The sequence below is a fragment of the Oryctolagus cuniculus genome, chromosome 5 (genome assembly GCF_051225735.1).
Source record: "Oryctolagus cuniculus isolate XC-2025 breed Fujian yellow rabbit chromosome 5, ASM5122573v1, whole genome shotgun sequence".
Classification (NCBI taxonomy): domain Eukaryota; kingdom Metazoa; phylum Chordata; class Mammalia; order Lagomorpha; family Leporidae; genus Oryctolagus; species Oryctolagus cuniculus.
The window spans coordinates 145970923-145993601 of NC_142871.1; the positions used below are offsets into that span (position 1 = coordinate 145970923).

Consider the following 22679-nt stretch of genomic DNA (forward strand, 5'->3'; position numbering starts at 1 on the left):
CCAACATCAATATGGGCACCGGTTTGAGGCCCGGCTGCTCCACTTCTGCTCTCTGCTATGGCCTGGAAAAGCAGTGGAAGATAGCCCAAGTGCCTGAGCCCCTGTGCCTGCATGGGAGACCTGGAAGACGCTTCTGGATCCTGGCTTCAGATTGGTGCATCTCCAGCCATTGTGAGTAGCTGGGTAGTGAACCAGTAGATGGAAGATCTCTCTCTCTCTCTCTCTCTCTCTCTGTCTCTCTGTAAATCTGCCTTTCAAATAAATAAATAAATAAATAAATCCTTTTAAAAAATTATAAAACTGATGTCTTGAATAATTAGTTAACTACCTAAAGTCACACACCAGAAATGATGGAACTGAGATTTGAACCATGGTATCCTAACAAGAGAGCTTAATTATCAGGCTACACCATATTCCATTTTCTGTTTTATGATTGTAGATAAAGATGTGGCTGGGGACATAGGCCAGTAAAGGAAGAGGGAAATGTGAAGTGGGATTGAGCAGAGTGGAGGTATGCCTCTGCTTAGACTCAGATTTATTCTCAGTCTTAGAATCATAGAAACCCAATACCTAAAGGATATTGGGGATAGAAAAAAGGAAGGTGGGACATTGATATAAGGAAGGTAGGACATTTAGCACAACTTATTTGTTAGGTTCTGTTCATCATTTTATCTCAGTTGGTCTTTACAAGAGCCCTTGAAATAAGCATCTTGTGTATCTAGGGGAAGTTGGCATAACTCACTCAGGGTCAAGCACAAGTAAGGAGTAGGGTGGAAGTACACTTCCCTGCCCACAAATACTGTGCTCTTTGAATATAGTAGTATGACTTCCCTCACAAGAGTCAGGGTCCCGGTAGGCTCAGCACTGCGATACAGAAACCTAAATGGGAGAACCAACTGCATTCTTGTTGGCTCTTACATGTTTCCCTCCTGTGTAGCATCCACACTGGACAGAGCCTACAGATAAGAGCAGGGGAACTGTGGGAGCCTCCCCTGACTTTTCTTGGTCCCTCACTCACTGAGACCCTGCTAATCTTGCTACTGTTCCTGTATACTCCTATTGAGTACACTGTGAATGCATCTGGCTCTGTACTTGATCTGTTTGTTTTCAGCTATTTTCTCATATGTCTGCCTCTGTTCTGGCATGTGACCCCCTTGAGTGCTGGAGGAGTAGCTTGTGATTATTTTGTCTTTACTGCTCCATACACTGCCATGCAGTTAGTGCTCAGGGCTGCTGAACAGGTGATTGAAGGGTGTGGATGAGGGTATTGTTAGTTTCTCTTGAAAAATATCAGGCTGTTGCCTTATCTCCTCTTTTGATGACACTATCCTACTATCTTTTATTTATTTATTTATTTATTTATTTATTTATTTTTTGGACAGGCAGAGTGGACAGTGAGAGAGAGAGACAGAGAGAAAGGTCTTCCTTTGCTGTTGGTTCACCCTCCAATGGCTGCTGTGGCCGGCGCACCGCGCTGATCTGATGGCAGGAGCCAGGTACTTATCCTGGTCTCCCATGGGGTGCAGGGCCCAAGCACTTGAGCCATCCTCCACTGCCTTCCTGGGCCACAGCAGAGAGCTGGTCTGGAAGAGGGGCAACTGGGACAGAATCTGGTGCCCCGACCGGGACTAGAACCCTGTGTGCTGGTGCCGCAAGGTGGAGGATTAGCCTAGTGAGCTGCGGCGCCGGCTACTATCCTATCTTTTATCCTGTAACCTTGCTCCCTCCTGCCCTGTACCCTTTTTGCCTGTAGGTGGTTATAGAATTTGCAGCAGTGGTTTCAGATGCAAAACCATAGTTCTCTCTGCTTCAAAGTATAGGAAGAAGTGGTGGGGTTGGGGTCCCAGGCCTGTTTTGTGTCTCAGTTATATGTGGAAGGCCAAAAGGCTTTTCATTGGTTGGAAATTACATGATAAGGCAGGAACATATTATAGGGGCTGCCAGCTTGAGAGATTAAGGGTATGTCCAAACCACATCGAGAACCATGGGAAGCAATCAGACTTAGATGTGACTGGAAGTTGCCTGTAAGGATGTTCTTTCTGGTCAAGTATCCTATTTTAATTGATGGCCAGCAACATTTTGTTTTAAATATTTCTTTTTTCATTTTATTTGCAAGGTAGACAGAGATCGATATTCTATTTACCTGTTCACTTCCCAAATGTCCACAACAGCCAGGCCTGGGCCAGGCAGGAGTCAGGAACACCATTTGAGTCTCCCACATGAGTGACGAGGACCCAAGTACTTGAGTAATCTGTTGCCACCAAGGGTGTGCATTAACAAGAATCCAGGTTGGAAGTGGAGGAGCTTCGGTTTGAACCCAGGCACTTTGATATGGGATGTGGGTGTCCCAAGTGACAACTTAATCCATGTACCAAATGCCTAGCTCCAGTTTTATTAGATGCACAATGTAAACTGCTGTATATAAATTAGATAGGAGAGACAATTTAGTAGAGTAATATTGAGCATGGACTCTGGATCCAGTATTTTTTTATTTTTTAAATTTTCTTTAAGTTATACAAGTTTCTTGTATTTCATGATTTATTTTACCTTTCTGTTTAAGGTCTCTCATCTGCAAAACAGCAATATTCAGAGGATTAAATGAGTTATTACATATGACAAAATTAGAAGCATGTATGTCATTGAATGTACTACTGTTATGATTGTAATGTTTATAGTCTTCACAACTTTATAGGAGTATTGTAATGCAGATTTCAAAGCCTTGAGTATTTTTTTAAGATTTTATTTTACTTATTTGAAAGAGTTACAGAAAGAGGTAGATCCATGGAGAGAGAGAGAGAGAGAGATTGAGAGAAAGAGAGAGGTCTTCCATCCGCTGGTTCACTCCCCAAGTGACTGCAACAGTCAGAGCTGAGTTGATCCGAAGTCAGGATCCAGGAGCTTCTTCTGGGTCTCCCATGTGGGCACAGGGGCCCAAGAACTTGGGTCATCTTCTACTGCTTTCCCAGGCCATAGCCGAGAGCTGAATTGGAAGTGGAGCATCCGGGAAATGAACCGGTGCCTATATGGGATGCTGGCTCTGCAGGCTGTGGCTTTAACCCGCTGTGCCACAGCACCAGCCCCAAAGCCTTGAGTATTTGCCTGTCAAAGTAGGCATTATACATTGATGCACATTATACATGACAGTTTCCAGTGCTATGGTACAGAAGAAGCAAGCAACAAATAAATAACTAAGTGTGATGGGACGTTCACTAGCCATTAGATTTAGAGTTGAAATCTACCGCTCACATCAGCATCGTCTTAGAAAAGTCCTACCTACTGTCTCTTGGTCTCAATTTTCTTTTCTTTGAATTAGATCTAGGACATCAAGTGCAAGCAATCTGGTAATCCACCCTCTTATGACCATGGAAGGCATAGCTAATGGATATCAGCACACTTTCCTGCTGCTCATAATTTGGCTTAATGCTGCAGGCCACAAAGCCATTACCAGTCGATTGGTGTTGGCACATAAAATGAAACTGATTTCTCACTTGTAGTATTGTTCTCAAAGCTCCCCATTTTGCCTTATACTTCTGAAATTTAGTGACTCAGAAGTGAGTGAATGTGTGGGAGCTTGTTTTTTATAGTTTTAATATAGCTGGCTTTGGGAACTTTCCAGAAGATGGAAGGATTCTGGGAGATGGGAGGGCTTAAGTCAGGACAAGAAAACATTCATTGATTGCTTACCATAGTTCTTATGTTTGAAAGGGAGGTCTTGAGAGGTAAAAGAGGGCATAAAAGGGAAAGACTGGATGCTTAAAATGTTCCCTGATATTGCCCACACCTGCCTTTTGGAAAGGATTACGTATGGTCTCAGGGTGGAGGCATTTAGCCTTTGTGGCTGAAGATGTTTGACCTACTTACTATTGGGTTGTGGGAATGATATGGGTAGAGTAAGATTAGTAAAGTATATTTCTGAGACTCTGGTTCCACTGATTTTGTGACACTTGTGTGTCCCTGTCGTTAAGTTTGTCAAAACTGTGCTTAAGATGCAACTGATCTATTCATTAACTCTAAAATATGAGTGAGTAAATTGTCTCCTTGCTTGGATTGTAGCTTGCTCTATGATTCTGAAGTCAATTTGTAAGTGATTATCCACCAGGACAAGTACACCTACAGCTAACATTTTCTTTTTTTTTTTTTTTTTTTTTTGACAGGCAGAGTTAGACAGTGAGAGAGACAGAGAAAGGTCTTCCTTCCGTTGGTTCACCCCCCAAATGGCCCCCATGGCCAGTGCGCTGCGCCTATTCGAAGCCAGGAGCCAGGTGCTTCCTCCTGGTCTCCCATGCGGGTGCAGGGGCCCAAGTACTTGGGCCATCCTCCACTGTCTTCCTGGGCCACAGCAGAGAGCTGGATTGGAAGAGGAGCAACTGGGACAGAATCCGGCGCCCCAACCGGGACTACAACCCAGAGTGCCGGTGCTGGAGGCAGAGGATTAGCCTAGTGAGCCATGGTGCCGGCCAGCTAACATTTTCTGAGCACTGCCTATGTGTTGGGTGCTGTGCCAGGTGCTTTCCACGCCTTTCCTCATTTCATCCGCCTGTATCTTTGTGCATTCGGTGTTACTATCATTCCCATCGTACAGAGGGGTATATGAGGACAATCAGATAACTTCACTGCCTGGGCTCATGCTGGAGGTGGGATTCTGACACTACTGGCCATGCTCATAACCAGGGTACCGTCAACAGTACTCTAGCATGTTTTCTGAGGACAGAATTTGACCAGGTGTGTTTGATGATATAGTCAATTGGTACAGGGAATGGAGGTGACTAAGTGTTTCTTTGTAATGACCATCAATGAGTTATAACCTATTTGGCCATTCTGCATGTCCTCTTCCATTTGGTTATGTGTATGTCTTGAAACCACTGGATTCTGCTTGGAAATGCGTTAAGAAGTTCAAGAAGGAAGCAACCCTGAGAAGAAGGGCACTACGACATTTTGACAGCGAGTGTAGAAATGAGATGTGGAGGCATCCCTAAAGTCTGAGCACAAATGTTGTACTCTAGAGGGGAACTTTGATTCTAAGTATCATGAAGTGAGCCCTCCTCATTATTTCACATATTGGGCATATAATTTGTATGGGGATTACAACCTGAATCTGCTTAGGCACCTCCGGTTCTGACACAGCAGCAGCCTTTGAATCACGGAGTGTTTTTTCCCTGCTGTTTAATCTCTGAAGCAGGCAATTTACAGACAGGACGAGTTTTTACTTTATCTGTTCCAACCACACTTCTGCTTTATGCCTTTGTATTGGGCAGCAGCTTGGGCTCTCTGTTGCTCAGGGTGGATGTGCCAATGTGTGTGCACTTTTGTGTAAGTGATTCTGGATACTCCTGAAGATACCGGAAACAATGGTGAACAAGGATGGGCGGGTGAGGACCTCTATTGTGTAACAAACTGAAGGCACCAAGGAGGCTGCATTTGTTGTGAGTTAAAGGTTTATGCAAAGATTTCCTTAGTAATGTCTAAGATTTTAATAGGGTAATTAATCTTTCTAAGTGTTAGTGCCAGATTATGGGATCAGCTATTATCCCTGGCTGCAGAGTAGTCCTTTGTGTGTTGCTATGAACGGGGCTAAGTGAAGAGAATACTCAGGTTGCCAAACAAAGATAGGGCTGCAGCTAGCTTGTTCACGTTCTAAAATGCATTTTCTGGTGCAGTTGAAAGAACTCCTGTTTCTGGGGGACAATCATTGCTCTTTAATAGCCATTAAGTTGAAGGGAAAGGTAGAGAAATAAAAATACATGCTTTGTTCTTGCTTATTTCTTAACAATCCATGATTATTATTTTTAAAACAATGACAGGCATATTCATTTGAGGCCTCATTTTAAGCCAGAAAACACAATTTACTGGAAATAAAGACCAGCAGGAATAAGGGCAAAAGGTTTCCATCTGATTCTAAAAGTTTGAGCCGGCGCCGTGGCTCACTTGGTTCATCCTCCGCCTGTGGCGCCGGCATCCCATATGGGCGCCGGGTTCTAGTCCTGGTTGCTCCTCTTCCAGTCCAATGCCATGCTGTGGCCTGGGAGTGCAGTGGAGGATGGCCCAAATGCTTGGGCCCTGCACCCGCATGGGAGACCAGGAGGAAGCACCTGGCTCCTGGCTTCGGATCGGCGCAGCGCACCAGCTGTGGTAGCCATTTGGGGAGTGAACCAACGGAGGGAAGACCTTTCTGTCTCTCTCTCTCACTGTCTATAACTCTACCTGTCTAAAAGTTTGGCCTGTCTTTCTTTCCTTGATCTAAGTTTTGTGGCAATTGCCAAACAATCCAGCAAGTCAATATAAATTGAAGGGAAAACCTTAATGGCTAATGGAATTTAGTTACATCCTTTGAACAAGATGGATTATTTAATGTAACATAACAACATATTGACTAAAAATAAATGGCTTGTTTTCTTCCAGCTTCTATATATATCAAAGAAAGATTCAGAACATGGTGTACCATGTAAAAACTCTGTAGAGAGAATCATGTAACCCAGCCGACATCTTCTGCTCTGGCTTTGCTTAAACCACCTCTTGGCTTGGCTACGGTTTCTGCTCTGTCTAAATGAGATAGTTTTTCAGAACTATATGTCAAGTGGTTTGTCACTAGATTGGAGTTACCATTTACCTCTCCAAATTGCTCCAACTGTTTTGTTTACATAAACTATTGTCATTCTTAATTGCTAATGCCACTGTCCTGGTAGAAAAGATTTCTGGTTTGAATTGTGAATGGGACCATACCCTTTGTGTTAGCTTCAGTGTTATAACTGAGTGTATTACATAGGAAAGTACACTAGATTTGTTCTTTCTCAAATAATGTTTGTATTTTTGGCATTAATCTCAAAATGCTTGAGGTTCACCAGAAGATATTAGTGAGAAATGGGGAAACATTTAGTAATGTTTTGACCTTTTAAATAGACATGATATGAGAATGATGACTTAAATTAGATGTGGGTAAGTATTCTTAATGTGGGTGGAACAAGATGTTTTCTGGAAAGTTTTACAGAGTGGGGAAGAACTTTGTTTGGATATTCTTGTGATCTTGAAGTAACATCAGTGATTTAGTTATATCAGTCAAGTGGTGGTCAGCTGCCTCTCTCTTTTGAGATACCAAACTTCCGGGACCTGAGCTGATGGGAGAAGAGCAAGGTGCAGAACTCAAGAGAGTATGAAAATGGTCAGGATTCCTGAGAGTATTAATTATCCTGCATCCCTCAAAAATGGTTTATGTAGCAGCTTGGGGTAGGAGTTCATGCCACTGTGGCCATATATATATCGTAGGTGATGCTCACAAGTAATATCCCACACTGCTGCTACTCTTGGGGGATTATTACTCTGGATTTGTCATAATGTTACTCAGTAAAATTCAAGTAAGAAATTATGTTTGCCAGCCAGAGGGGCTAAAAATACTTATCATCATCATACCATACAGAATACTTATCAGGGTATAGGAATGGATCAGGAAAGCATGTGCCAAAAAGTGAGGGAGTGAGCTGCAGTGTCAGTCTCTCAATAACCAAAGGTAACATTCGTGTACTTTGCACATTTTGTACAATATATAGTGAGAGAAAAATATTCTTGAAAAATCAGTTAATAATGACTGAAGATTTAAATTGAGTGTGTAAATTTTGTGGATGAAAAGCCCAAGCTTTTAGTACAATGCTTATGGACAGGCATGCTGAAGTTATTTCTGAGTAAGGCTTGGACATTTAGAAGAGGATCTGCACATCCTGGAAGAATTCTGGCTGATGAAGTGGAGATGGATATTAAAGTTACCAAGCACTATATAATCCCTGTTGTTGGTTTTCCATTGGTGCATTGGTGTGTGTGTATTTTTTAAAAATATTATTTATTTATTTGATAAGTAGAGTTACAGACAGTGAGAGGGAGAGTCAGAGAGAAAGGTCTTCCTTCTGTTGGTTCAGCCCCCAATGGCTGCTATGGCCAGAGCTACGCTGATCCGAAGCCAGGAGCCAGGTGCTTTTTCCTGGTCTCCCGCGTGGGTGCAGGCGCCCAAGCACTTGGGCCATCCTCCACTGCCTTCCCGGGCCACAGTAGAGAGCTGGACTGGAAGAGGAGCAACTGGGACTAGAACCCGCTGCCCATGTAGGAATCCGGCGCCGCAGGTGGAGGATTAACCTAGTGTGCCACCGCGCCGGCCCCCTATACTTTGGAATTTTTACTAATTAACTTTTTAGACCCCACAGGTGAGTACTTGTCTTTCTGAGCTTGGTTTATTTCAATTAACAAAGTGACTTCCAGTTCTATCCATGTTGTTGCAAATAAAAAGATTTCATCTATTTTTATCTCTTAGTAGTATTTCATTGTATATATGTACCATATTTTCTTTTTTAATTCATTCAATAGACATTTAAGTTGTTTCCCTTTTTTGGCTGTTGTGAATAATGCTGCAATTTCTTCCTCTTCCTCTTCTTTTTCTTCTTTTTAAAAGATTTATTCATTTGTTTGAGATGTAGAGTAATAGACAGAAAGAGGGAGAAATAGAGAAGTCTTCCATCTGCTGGTTCACACCCCAATGGCTGCAATGGGTGGAGCTAGGCTGATCTGAAGCCAAGATCCAGGAGCTTTTTCTGGGTCTTTCACATGGGTACCGGGGCCCAAGCACTTGGACCATCTTCTACTGCTTTCCCAGGTGATAAGAAGAGATCTGGATCAGAAGAGGAGTAGCTATGACACATACTAGTGCCCAAATGGGATGCTGGTACCGCAGGTGGAAGCTTAACCTACCACATCCCAACACTGGCCCCTGCAATTTCTTTAAAATACTAATTTCATTTCACTTGGGTGTATACTCAGTAGTGCAATTGCTAGATCATATGGTAGTTCCATTTTTAGTTTTTTATTATTTTGAGGAAGTTCCATACTGTTTTCCATAATGACTGTAATAATTCACATTCTCATTGACAAAGTGCAAGAATTCCCTTTTTAAACACATCCTCTCTAACAATTGTTCTCTTTTGCCTTTTTGACAATAGCCCTTCTAACTGGGGTGAGATGCTATCATCATGGTTTTGATTTGCATTTCCTTTACCGTTTGTGTGTCTCCCTTTCAGAAATTTCTGTTTAGGTCTATTGTCCATTATATTCTGGTTATTAATTCCTTGTCAAATATATAACTTGCAGGTATTTTGCCCATTATATTGATTCTTTTCACTCTGTTGATTGTTTCCTTTGCTGCATACCGAAGCTGTTTAGTTTGATGAGATCCAATTTTTCTATTTTTGCTTTTTGTTTCTCATATTTTTGGAGTCTAATAAAAAACATTCTTGCCCAATCCAATGTCCGACAGGGTCTCCCCTGTTTTCTCATAAATTTAATTTATATAAAGTGTTATTTGTTCTTTTAAAATGACTTTTGTACATGATGAGTGCTACTGAGTTAATTCTTCTGCATGTGGAATCCACTTCCCCAGTATCATTTATTAAAAGACTGTCTTTTGTCCAATGTGTATTCTTAGCACCTTTATTAAAGATCAGTTGGATGAGTACACATGGGTTTAATTCTAGGTCTCTATTCTGTTCCATTGGTCTATAGATATGTTTTTATGCTAATATCATGCTGCTTTAATTATTGTAGCATTGCAATGTATTTTAAAGTCAGGGAGTATAATGCCTTTTGTTTTATTCTTTTTTTCCAAGGTTGCTTTGGCGATTTGGGATCTTTGTGGTTCCATACAAATTTTAATAGTGTTTCTTCTAGTCCTGTGAAAAATGTAGTGAGTGTCTTGATAGGTATTGCATTAAATTTACAAATCACTTTGACCAGTATGAGTATTTTAATATTATTAATTCTTCTTCTTTTTAAAAAGACCTATTTATTTAAAATTCAGAGTTACACAGAGAGAGAAGGAGAGGCAGAGAGAGAGAGAGGTCTTCTATCTGCTGGTCCACTCCCCAATAGGCTGCAATGGCCAGAGCTGAGCTAATCCGAAGCCAGAAGCCAGGAGCCTCCTCCGAGTCTCCCACAGGGATACAGGGGCCCAACCACTTGGGCCATTCTCCACTGCCTTCCCAGACCATAGCAGAGAGCTGGATCGGAGGTGGAGTAGTGAGGGCTCAAATCAGTGTCCACATGGGATGCCGGCACTGCAGGCAGTGGCTTCACCTGCTACGCCACAGCTCTGACCCCTATTCATTCTTCTAATACACGACCATGGCTGCCTTTCCATTTCTTTGTCTTCTTTTTTTTTTTTTTTATCAATGTTTTATAGTTTCTTTTTTCTTTTTTTTTTCTTTTTTTTTTTTTTTGACAGGCAGAGTGGACAGTGAGAGAGAGAGACAGAGAGAAAGGTCTTCCTTTTCCATTGGTTTACCCTCCAATGGCCGCTGCGGCTGGCGTGCTGTGGATGGCGCACTGTGCTGATCCGAAGCCAGGAGCCAGGTGCTTCTCCTGGTCTCCCATGCAGGTGCAGGGCCCAAAGACTTGGGCCATCCTCCACTGCCTTCCCAGGCCACAGCAGAGAGCTGGACAGGTAGAGGAGCGACCGGGACAGAATCTAGTGCCCCGACCGGGACTAGAACACGGGGTGCTAGTGCCGCAGGCAGAGGATTAGCCTATTGAGCCTCAGTGCTGGCCAAGGTACCAGACTTTTAAAGAAGAACTAATTCCAATTCTTCTCAAACTATTCAAAAAAGGTGAAAGGCAGAGAATCCTCCCAACTCCTTCCATGAGAATTATCTTTTTAAAGTAGAAAAGAGATCTGATTCTTAGAAGAAGAAATATAATTTCAATTTCAAGTAAGAAAATACCATTGAGTATGCACAATTAGCCAAGATACTATTGAAGAATAATTTTTAAATTATGGAATTAACAGGTATTAATTTTATGAAGGGAAATAGCAATTTTATTATGCTATCTGTATATGTAAACATGCACCCACAATCATAACTATTTGACTTTTTATTCCCAAATACACACTCTTCTCATAGGAAAGGGCCTTGGAGATCATTCAGTGCACCTATCTCACTTTTCAGAAGAGGAAACTAAGATCCCAAGCAGCTAGGCTACCTTCCCAGAGTTTCCAAAGCTGTGTGCAAAACCAGACATCTTAAACATCATATGCTTCTTCCATTTATCACAGGGGTATGTGTTTGTTTTGCATGTCTCTTTCTCAATCTAATTTTGAATATTAGAAACTCATAGAAAAGTAGGATGGTAAATTCTCTAAACGTCAAATATTTTAATATACTGTTCATTAATTGCTAACTTCTTGTCCATATTGGTTCCCCTCACATACATTCTGTATGTATATGTGTATCATATATGCTTTGTGTATTTAATGAATAGTCATCTTTCCTTTTTACACTTTCTTTTTCCTTTTTATCTAAACCATTTGAAAGGAAGCTGCTAGCATTATCCTTACATTTCTCAGGTTTGTCTTCTAAGCACAAAGGCATTCCTTTAGATAATAACTACAATAAATTATCTTAGTCAAGAAACTCAACATTGATACAACATTATTAATATATAATATTCTATCTACATTCAGATTTCTCAACTTCCCTTGTAATGTCCTGGTACTTCTCATTGCATCGTATCAGCAGGCATATATTGTCTGATGGCACCATTATTGGTGAGGCTAATATTTACATTTCTTTCTAATAAATATGTATGGATAAAGACACACAGAAAGACAGTGATCTTTCATCTGCTGGTTCACTGCACAAATGGCTGAAACCAGAATCCCAGAACTCCATCAAGGTCTCCCATGTGATTGGCAGGACCTCAAGCACTTTGGATGTTTTTTTGCTGTTGTTCCAAGTGCAGTAGCAGGGAGCTGGATTGGAGGCAGAGCACCTATGTCTCCGACTGGCACTTTGATAAATGGTGTCTGTGTTACAGCAGCAGCTTAACCAGTTGCACTACAGTGCCAGCCCCTATACCCTTTATTATAATGCTACAGATTGGATCTGGAAAATTCTCTTTAATTTCATTAATTTGTTTGAGAGAAAGAGGGAGAGAGGGAGAGAGGGAGAGAGGGAGAGAGGGAGGGAGAGAGGGAGAGGGAAAGAGAGAGAGAGGGAGAGAGAGGGAGAGAGAGAGAAATAAGTGAGAGAGCATTCTTATCTCCTGGGTCACTCTCTAAATGCTAAGTTTGGCGCAATTGAAGATAGAAGCCTGGAACTCCATCCAGGTTTCCCATGTGGGTGACAGAGACATCAGTACTTGAGCCATCATCTGCTGCCTCCCACAGTGTACACTAACAGCAAGCTGGAATTGGGAGCAGAGCCAGGCACTCTGATACGGGATGTAGATGTCCCAATCAGTATCTTAACTGCCAGGACAAAAAGTCACCCCTGTCTTTATTTTTAAAGTGTGATAACTTTGCTCTAGCTTCCTCACTGTCAGCATAGTTTTATTAATAAATATCAAATGGTGGAATCGTGATGAGACTTTTCCTCTTCTTTTTCTACAGAAATTGTTCTTTTTTTCACCTCATACTACTGTGAGTATGTACAATTTCAAAATGTTTACACTTGAAGAAACATTTTTAATTCCATTTTCCCTGAATTGTTTCGAGGCACCCTTGTATTTCCACATTTTTGAATAGGGAGCGTCTCATGTCACATAAGTGAATACCTGGAGGAAGGCTCAAGGATGCCTGTAATTGATTGTAAAACTCATGGGAGGGTAACTCTGCTCATTCCTGTTTAGCATTGCGTGGTGTCAGTCCTGAGACCATACTTCTCATAAAAGCAATATGAATTGTTAAGGGTATACTGACATGTACTGCAGTGGGAGGAATCCATAGGGATGTGTTTCTGAAATGAAGAGGCTGGCTGTTCAATATATGGTCTTTAACTTCTCCTACCCCCTACCCTTGGCAAAACCAACCAGTGTTGCCTGCTGAAGCTCCTGTTCTAGGCTAACTGTGGTTGGTTATTGATTCATGGCTGAGAATGTTGAGTTTCAGCATTCTGAGGAGTAGTTTCAGGAGAAAGACTTCTTATGCCTTAGGGATCATGTCATGATTGCTTCCTTTTTTCCTCTCATATTTAGGATAGAATACCTGAAACCAAAATCATATTTATGATTTTTCTTGACTAAGTAAATGGCTGTTACTAAAAATAAGCCCAGCATCTATTGGTTTGGAAGAAGTAAGAACTGCTCAATGTAGTTTCAAAAAATAAAATCGTTGTTTTTTCAATCGTTAAAGTCATTCATATATTTTATAAGAAATTCAAAAAATATCAAATTAAAAGTTAAGAAAAGAATCATTTGAAGAGAATATATGTATGTTTATTTGTAATTGATACATACAATTGTACGTACTTAGAAGTACACTGTAGTATTTCAATGCATGCATATAACATGTAATGATCAGAGTAATTAGCATATACATCACCACAAATATTTATCATTTGTGTTGGGAATAATCAGAATGCTATTAGCTATTTTGAGAACAAAATTATTTTCAGTTTCTTCACTGTGCTACAGATCATTACAAGTTATTCCTCTCATCCAGTTGCACCCTTGTACCCATCAATCATGCTCCCTCCTCAGCTTTCCAGTCTCTGGTAGTCACTACACTCATAAAAGTTTTGGTGTATTCTAAGACCTCTTTTTTATTTTTTAGAAAACTTTTATTTAATAAATATAAATTTCTAAAGTACAACTTTTGGATTTTAGCAGTTTTTCCCCTATAACCACCCTCCTATCCACAAACCATCCCATCTCCTACTCCCTCTCCTCTCCGATTCTTCATTAAGATTCATTTTTAATTATCTTTATATACAGAAGATCAAGTTTTACTGATTTTTATTACATAGTACTTATTACATAGAATTATATATTTATGTATCTCTTTCTTTTAAACATTTATTTATTTATTTGAAAGGCAGATGAAACAAATGATGAGACAGGCAGAAATCTTCAATTCCCTGGACTGGTTCACTCTCCAAATGCCAATAACAGTCAGGGCTAAGTCAAGCTGAATCCAGGAGCCAGAAACTCCACCTGGGTCTCTCACTTCGGTGACAGAGGCCCAAGTACTTGGGTTACTTTCTGCTACTTTCCCAGATGCATTAACAGGAAGCTTGATAGAAGCACAGAGTAGCCATGATTCAAAATGGGTATTCTATTATGGGATGTGGAAATCCAAAGTGGTGACTTAACCTGGTGCACCACAATGTCTACTCCATTTCATCTCTTTAAACAAAAAGAAAATTAAAATTGGAATTGCTTATAGCAAGTTATTAGTAATCATTTTTATATAGGTGGTATCTATTCTTAATTATAAACATATAGACTATAAAAATCAAACACAAATAAAGACAAGGAGAATGAAAGGCTGGTTTCCTAACATAGTTGGCCTAAGCTATGTATATGTGTTGCAAAGTTGCATTGCACTCTTCAAAAATGTGCAAGTATTATGAAAAAATAATTAAAATCTAAGAATAAATTTTGAAAAATTTATACTAAATAAAGCCCAGCATTTCCTTGGGGTATTTTGATTATTGATACATAGCTTTGTGTGTGTAAGGGTAGTAACAGTATATATTACTATTATTGATGTATATCATTAAAATATATATCATAAAAATGTGTGTTTTATAGGTGATAACTTCACCATCAAAGTTGTATATCTTTTTTTAAAAAAGTGGTATTTTAACAGAAAAAGCTTAAAAGTGTTTTTTAAATTTTATTTAAGTTATACAAGTTTCATGTATTTCATATATACAGACTTAGTAATGTGGTAATGCATCCTACCCTACTCTCTCTCCTGCCCATGCTCCAACCTTTCTCTCTCTTCGCTCTGCCATTCCCACTCTTACTTTTTACAAAGATCTACTTTCAGTTTACCTTATGATCATAAAGTTAAGTTGTATTTACTAGAATATTACAAAGCTACAAATTTCCTCTCTTTTGTGATCAAGGTATATTATTTTGTTCATGAATTATCTTTTCGTGTCCTTTGCTCATTTATCTTTTGAAGTTCCGGCAGTTTAAATACCAGATTTTATGCACTTTTTAATAGGACAGAGATAAGGTTTATTTGTATATTTTATTTGTTATAGTACTTTTTCCTGGTTATTTGCCTTTTCACTTAATCCAGTTTTATCTTTGTCTTTGTCTATCAAGATGAAACACATTTAAGCTGGAAACAGAAGTAACATGAAGCCCAGGAAGGTGAGAATATTCTTTGATGAAGACTTTGCAAAGTATTTAAAGAATTTGGAGATGAAATTATATAACCAAATATTTTTAATCTCTGAGGAATATAATTTTTTAAATAAATAAAGTAATAGGATATAAGCTTTCTTACTAATTTGATGGCCTTCTGGTAAAATTCTAGATGATTTATTTACAAAACTCTTCACAAAAGAAAACAGCGAAAGTTAGAGTCAGAATGCACCTATAAACAACGATGTATGTCAACATAATTAGTTTTCCATGGGTTACTAGGTAGATGGGAGAAATTCTGTGAACACAGGCTATTTTATTTCTAGGAAGCATTCACTGGCAACTGTTACAATATTCTTACAGGCAAGTCGGCGGAGAACATAGGTTTGGTAATTATATTGTTAGGTGGATTAACAACTGGTTAAACAGTTAGCAAAACAAGATGCTGATTGATGGGAGTCTCAAGTTGTGTTCAACAGGGTTTCAATATAATCTATAGTTTAATGAATATTTTCTAATTGCTAAAGATATCAAAGCTTTCTCATCAAATGTGTAAAAGTTCCAAACCAAGAACCTTAATGAACATGATAGATAAAAGAATATTTTTCAAAAATATCTCAATTAATGGAAATCATTGTAGTAGACAAAGACATAAAGTATAATGAGTTTAGCTGAAATAATGAACGAACAAATCCAAGATGGGATAGTTCATGCAGTTGGAAGAGCTAAGGATCACCATTGCCTGACAAATACAAACGAGGAAAGAATGTGATGTATTTTCATTTTTATCACTCATAGTTTTACAGAGAAACACAAAAACAGTAACATACACCACCACCCCCCTCCACCACCCCCCTCCACCCACGCCCACGAACTGGCACAGGCAGTTATGAGATCTGAAATCAGGCAAAATGGGAATTCTGGCAGGAACTGATGTTGCATTCTTGAGTCTGGAGGCAGAATTCCTTCCTCTTATGAGGACCTCAGTCTTTTCTGATTGGAGGTCCACCCACAATATGAATGGTAATTAGCTTCACTCAAAATCTACCCTTCATGGCACCATCTATTTGACCAAACAACTGGGTATTGTAGTCTAGCCAAGTTGACACATCCAACTAATCATCCACATTAGTTTTTAGGGACTATTGGCCACAGTGATAGAATTATCGTATCCATGTAATGGTTGAAATTTATCATATTGCTCAGATCACATATTTTGGGTTTAGTTCTGGGTAACACAATTTATGAAACTCATTTCTACTGATGCAAGTCAAGAGATGACTTGAGATTCACTACCAGTGTGAACATCTAGATAGATACGCTATTTAAAAGATAGTTGGTGGAACAATCATCCATTCGAAAGGATACGACTCAGAAAAGCTCTATTAAGTCAGATTTTTTGGTAGGAAATAACTCCTGTTAAGAAAAAGAAATAGATTGATTTATGTTACAGAAGGGGCCAGGAGTAGACTTAATTTAAAACTCAAATATATCCAGATTTTAAACCCTATCATTTGATTTTTTTCTTCCATTTTTTAGCTTTGATTTATTTGGCTTCATTTTCTAGAAGAAACCTCTTCATGAAATGGTGTGTCAAACTCTGAGCTTATATAATCCTAAAACTAACAGTCCATAGCATGGAAAAAATTTCCTTTCTTAAGGTTTCAATTTAAACAACTGGAATTGTCACATTGGAACAACCATTCACCATGATCAAGTGGAATTTATCTCTGGGATACAAGAATCATTCCACATATGCAAATCATGAAATGTGAAACACCACATTAACAGAATGAAGGTCAAAAACCATATTATCGGCTGGCGCCGTGGCTCACTAGGCTAATCCTCCACCTTGCGGCGCCGGCACACTGGGTTCTAGTCCTGGTTGGGGCGCCGGATTCTGTCTCGGTTGCCCCTCTTCCAGGCCAGCTCTCTGCTGTGGCCAGGGTGTGCAGTGGAGGATGGCCCAGGTGCTTGGGCCCTGCACCCCATGGGAGACCAGGAAAAGCACCTGGCTCCTGGCTCCTGCCATCGGCAGGCCATTGGAGGGTGAACCAACGGCAAAGGAAGACCTTTCTCTCTCTCTCTCTCACTGTCCACTCTGCCTGTCAAAAAAAAAAAAAAAAAAGAAAAAAAAGAAAAAAAAGAAAAAAACCATATTATCATCTCAATAGATGAAGAAAAAACATGACAAAATTCAAAATCCTTTCATGATAAAAATCCTCATAAAATTAGGAACAGAAGGAATGTATCTCATCACAATAAAGGCTATATATGACAAACCCACAACTAACATTATATTCAGTTGTGAAAACATCAAAGCTTTTCCTCTAAGATCAGGAACAAGACAAAGATGCCCACTCTCACAACTTCTATTCAATCATTACTGGAAATCCTAGCTAGAGCAATTAGGCAAGCAAAAAGATGATTTATGGAAAACTTCATTGGAAAAGAGGTAGCCAAACTATATCTGTTGGTAGATGACATAATTTTTGTATGAGAAATCCTAAAGACTTCAACCAAAAAGCAAATCCAATAAACAGTCAGTAAAATTGCAGGCTACAAAGTCAACATATAAATAATTCTTTGTAATAATTACATATACTAACAATGAATTATTTGAAAAAGAAGTTAAGAAAAAAATTCCGGTTACAAAGGCATAAAATTATCTCAGGAATAAATGTAACCAAGGATTTGAAAGTTCTATGACACTGAAACTACTAAACTTATAAAATAGGGAATGGAAGAAATTGAAGAAGACACAAATAAATGGAAAGATACCCTGTGTTAGTGGGTTAGAAAAATTAATATTGTTAAAATGTCCATGCTACAAAAAACAACCTACAGATTCAATACAATCTCTATCAAAATTCCAATGACATTTTTGACAGAAATAGAAAAAACAATTATTAAATTTGTATGGAGCTTCAAGAAACCCTGAATAGCCAATGCAGTCTTGAGCAAGGGAAAAAGAGCTAGAGACAGCATAATATCTCATCTCAAAATACACCAGAGGGGAGTAGTAATAAAAACAGCATGGTACAGGCATAAAAACTGACATATGGACCAATGTAACAGAATACAGTGCTTAGAAATAAATCTACACATCTACAATGAACTGATTTTCAACATAAGTACTCAGAATACACAATGAGGGAAGGGTCACTCTCTTCAATTAATGGTCTTCGAAAACTGGAAGAATAAAATTGAATCTCATATACAAAAATTGACTAAAATGGATTAAGGACTTAAATGTAAGGTCTGAAAATGTGAAACCACTAGAAGAAAACCTAGGGGAGATGTTTCAGGATATTGATTTTAACAAAGATGCTTTGGATATGACCCTGGAATATATAGGCAACTAAAGCAAAAATAGACAAATGGGATTGTACCAAACAGAAAATCTCTGAACAGCAAAAGTAACAATCAGCAGAGAGAAGAGACAGCATATAGAATGGGAGAAAATGTCTACAAAGTATACATTTGATAAGAGGCCATTATTCAAAATATGTAAGAAATTAAAAATACCCTCAAGCAAGAATTCAAAACCAGCTTTTTGCTAATGTACCTGGGAAACAGCAGATGATGTCTCAAGTACATGGGCTCTTGCCACCCATATGAGAGACCAGGATGGAGCTCTTGGGTCCTGATTTTGGTCTGACCCAGCCCTGGCTGTTGTGGCCATTTAGAGAGTGATCCAGCTGACAGAAGATCTCTTTCTCTGTCCCTTTTTCTCTGTCATTCTTCTTTTCAATCAATCATCAATCACTTTTTAAAGGACAAAAAAAAAATACAGATGGCCAACAGGTATAAAAATGCTTAAAATCACTAATCATCAGAAATATGTGAAAGCAAAATGAGATATTACCTCATACCTGTTTTAATGGCTTTTTATAAAAATGATAAAAGATAATACTGGTAAGGATGAAAGGGGAACACTTCTATGCTGTTGGTGGGAATATAAATTAGTACTACCATTATGTAAAACAAAAGAGGGGTTCTTCAAAAATTTAAAATACAGTTACCATATAATTACTCAATACCTTCTGAATATGTGTACAGAAGACATGAAATCAGTTTGCTGAAGAGGTATGTGTACTCCCATGTTCATTGCAACATTATTCACAATAGCTAGCATATGGAACCAAGATAAATGGATACAGAAAATGTGTTGGGGCTGATGCTGTGGCGTAGTGGGCTAAGGCCCTGCCTATGGTGCTAGTATCCTATGTAGGCACTGGTACTTGTCCTGGCTGCTCCTCTTCCAATCCAGCTCTCTGCTATGGCCTGAGAAAGCAGTGGAAGGTGGTCTAACTGCTTGGGTCCCTGCACCTGCGTGGGAGACCCAGAGGAAGTTCCTGGCTCTTGGCTTTGAATTGGCCCAACTCTGGCCATTGTGGCTATTTGGTGACTGAATCAGTGGATGGAAGACATTTGCCTCTGTCTCTTCATCTCTGTCTGCAACTTTACCTCTCAAGTAAATAAATAAAATCTTTAAAAAGAAAAAGGAAAATGTGTTGAATATATATGTAGTGGAATGCTATTTAGTCTTAAAAAAAGGGAGTTTTGACATTTGCAGGAACATGGGTGAACCTAGCAAATGTTATTGTTATTAAAATATGCCAGGCACGAAAAGACAAATACCACAATTACATGTGAACTCTAAAAACATTGAACTTAAGAGCAGAGGGTTGACTTGTGGGGAACTGGGAGATGTTCAGAATGAAGAAAGGACAAGTTCTATAGATCGATTGTATAGTGTGGTTCTATATATCATGATAATATTTTGCATATTTGAAGATTGCTAGGATAGTAGATTAAAAATTTCTAATTATTTGTTTGTTTAGAGAGAGTTTCTATCTGCTAGTTTACTCCCCAAATTCCTGTAGAGGTTGGAATCCAGGAATATAATTTTGTCTCTCATGTGGGTGGCAGAGATCCAAGTACTTGAGCCAACATCTGCTTCCTCCCTGGGTGTGCATTACCAGGAAGCTGGATTCAGGAGGTGGAGCTGGGACTTAAACCTAGACCTTCTGATATAGGATGTGGGTGTTTCAGCCAGTATCTCTGCTGCTAGGCTAAACACCTGTCCCATAGGAGAATATATTTTTTTTAAAAATATGCTTAGCTTAAAATAAAAATAGCTATGTTAGATGATAGATATGTTAATTAGTTTGATTTATTATTGCACAATGCATACATATATCAGAACATTATGTTGCACTATAATACATACATATAGCCATAAATATTTTACCTGGAAATATAACTTTCTATATTCTTTCAGTTAAAAAGTAAAATTATATCTCATTGATTAAACATTTGTTAAATGTCCAGTTAGAAATATTGGGACAGGAAATTTGTATTTCTTGACAGTTCTATGCCATATGCTCATTCTAGCTGTGTGAGTGAAGACGTGTGGTACTAAAGGAAAATTAGATACTGCCAGAAGGGAGATGGATGGGTTCTGCCTAACCAAAAAAAAAAATGGTGATTTGTGAAGAATTTGCTAACTACTTTCTAAATAATTGTAGGGTTATAATGCATGAGAAGAATTATGATTTTCTATGTTCCCTTCAAAAAGAAGAACTGGCATCAAGGACTAGAAATTAAGAGAAATCAGATTTTGTTTCTACATAAGCAATGGTATTCTCATAGAGTGCCAGTGTGATATGTTGTTTAAGGTAATAACTAGTGCCCTGCCCCTAGAAGAGTTAAAGTAGAAACTTCACAGATACTGTAAAGGTTAACCCCATTTTGCACTGAATTTTATTTGTATTGAAAGAGTTATTCCTGTTTGTAAGAGTTGTCTAGATGCACTAGACTATCCCTTCTGTTTCTTTAATTTCTTCATTGTGTTCTCTTTTCCATGTACCAGGGCATCCTCAGAGATTTGTGATAGATCCCCTATGAAGAAAATTGAATCCAACTCCTTGGTAAGGACATTATTTAATGCCTATTGCTTTTAAATTGTTATTTCTGTGCTTGCTGAATCAGCTCTATATTTCTAGTTCTTATTAATACTATAGCATTACTCACTGCCTAAGTAGCTTAATATGTAGCATGGAGAATTTAATGCTCATTAGAGAAAAAGGAGTGGAAAGATATATGGGGGAAGATCACTTTATCCCTAAGTATAGGTCACTTCCACAAATGGATAGAATATTCAATTTCCTCTTTATATTTCAGCTCTAGTAGCAAGCACTGAGAAAGCGTAGACTACAAGGAAGAAATAACACTAAAGGGAAGCCCTCAAAGATAATTCCATCATCCATAACACTAGGCACTTCCTGGCATTATGGCTAATAAAACTCAGCTAAAAACATGTTCTAAATATTTTTATGTGCAAAAAATAGAAAATTGTAATAAAATAATGGCTGTTATTTCAAACCATGACTATAAAATGCTCCTGGGACAGAAATGCCTAATTATGGAATAAAACAACTTTTGTATCCCTTAGGCAATGTTTTCAAACTCCTGCTCTCTCCAAAGTAGTCACTATCATTATTCCAATTCCTCAGAAGAAATGGAACATGTAAGGAAATAAAAAGAATAGTGTAGGACTGAGTCTTGGATTAGGACCAAATGGACTATTAAAATGTTAGTGAATTGTGCCAGCATTGTGGTCAGAGGAACACTTCTATCTAGAAGTAGCTAATATTTTATTTGAGTCATGGTATTCATATATTTCCTTTTCAGGGAGGTGAGTGAGGAATTATAAATTCTTGGAGGATTCAGATGACCTTTGGCAGAAGTCTATTCCCAATACAGTTTAGTTGAGTGTTCTGCAATGGAGTTAAAAAGTCTCTGCATATTTAGAAATGCCAAGTGTAAAAAAGAAAAGGATCTAATGGACAAGAAATGAAGGAAAACTTCATGGTTTTCTCTAGGTTTCTCCATGAAATATTTTAAAATAATATATTATTAGATGGGGGACATATTCTGAAATTACAAAAATCACTACTGAGATAAACATTTTATAATTTGCTCCCTAGAATTTATTCCTACTGAATTATTTTTAAAGACATTTACTTATAATTTGCTGAAAAATATTGTAATATTCTTTCTACTTTAAACACAAGCAGTACAATCCTACATTTGAAAAGCAAGTTTGATACTTTAAGCTAAGATGCTGTGCTTGCTATGTGGATTTCCTTTAGTAGACTTTAGATGTGTCACTTACATCTTGATTTGTTCTTAGAGTAGTAGTGAAATAGAGGATATGTGTCACTGAAGGTCTGGGAAGGAAACTGGGCCATATGAATAGATTTTAACCAAGGCACATTTTACAGCAGTGTGTTTAGATTGCAGAGAAACAAAAGATTATGATCCGCATGAATTGAGACAAGAATGTTCTATAGCCCTCAAAGAGAGAAAACTATTTGGGCAGGGGTGCTTGACTGGAGCTGTGGTCCTCTCTCTAGGGACAGAGCCAGCCTGGGATGATAATGCAGGAAGATGGCTGAAACTGAAGACTGACCTCCTTCTTTTCCTCTTTCTGCCTTTTTGTCTGCTCTGGTAGATTCTGCTTCTTGGAAAAAGCAACTGATGCCAGA

The 22679-nt window shown here is 38.7% G+C and overlaps 1 long non-coding RNA gene across 1 annotated transcript in view; it reads left to right on the plus strand.

Moving 5' to 3' along the window:
* Window positions 1-22679, plus strand: part of LOC108178872 (uncharacterized) — a 95531-nt gene that overhangs the window by 24182 nt on the left and 48670 nt on the right. The window contains exons 2-4 of the long non-coding RNA XR_016233479.1: window positions 15082-15129; window positions 16663-16711; window positions 21002-21059. This is a non-coding gene — a long non-coding RNA (uncharacterized LOC108178872). The remainder of the gene's footprint in view (window positions 1-15081; window positions 15130-16662; window positions 16712-21001; window positions 21060-22679) is intronic.